The sequence below is a fragment of the Priapulus caudatus genome, unplaced genomic scaffold (assembly GCF_000485595.1).
Source record: "Priapulus caudatus unplaced genomic scaffold, Priapulus_caudatus-5.0.1 Scaffold2561, whole genome shotgun sequence".
NCBI classification, from domain to species: Eukaryota; Metazoa; Priapulida; class Priapulimorpha; order Priapulimorphida; family Priapulidae; genus Priapulus; species Priapulus caudatus.
The window spans coordinates 32,461-32,866 of record NW_014579622.1 but is presented as its reverse complement, the minus strand read 5'-3'; positions in this window follow the sequence as shown (position 1 = coordinate 32,866).

Sequence of the window (406 nt, the reverse complement as noted above, 5' to 3'; positions counted from 1 at the left end):
TTTATTTATTTATTTATTTATTTATTTATTTATTTATTCATGCATTTATTCATTCACATATTACACGTCGTTACAGGCATGAGATTGAGAGCGCAGTATGGATCGGGTTAAGCACAGATGGAAATAGGAATCTTGCGTGGGTCGACGAGACGCCGCTGACTTATAAGGCATGCGGGACCACCTGCGACTTCCCTGAAGATAAAGGCATAGCCATCAAAGGAAACGACTGGATGGCTATCGGAAAGAGAAATCGTATGGCATGATGTGCGAGAAATCACCTAGTATGTATATATATATATATATACCTACATATAGTATACCTATATATAGTATACCTAGTATGTATCAGCTTCTCATGTATTTCGGAAATATTAAAGCCATCAACTAGTTGTTATATATATATATA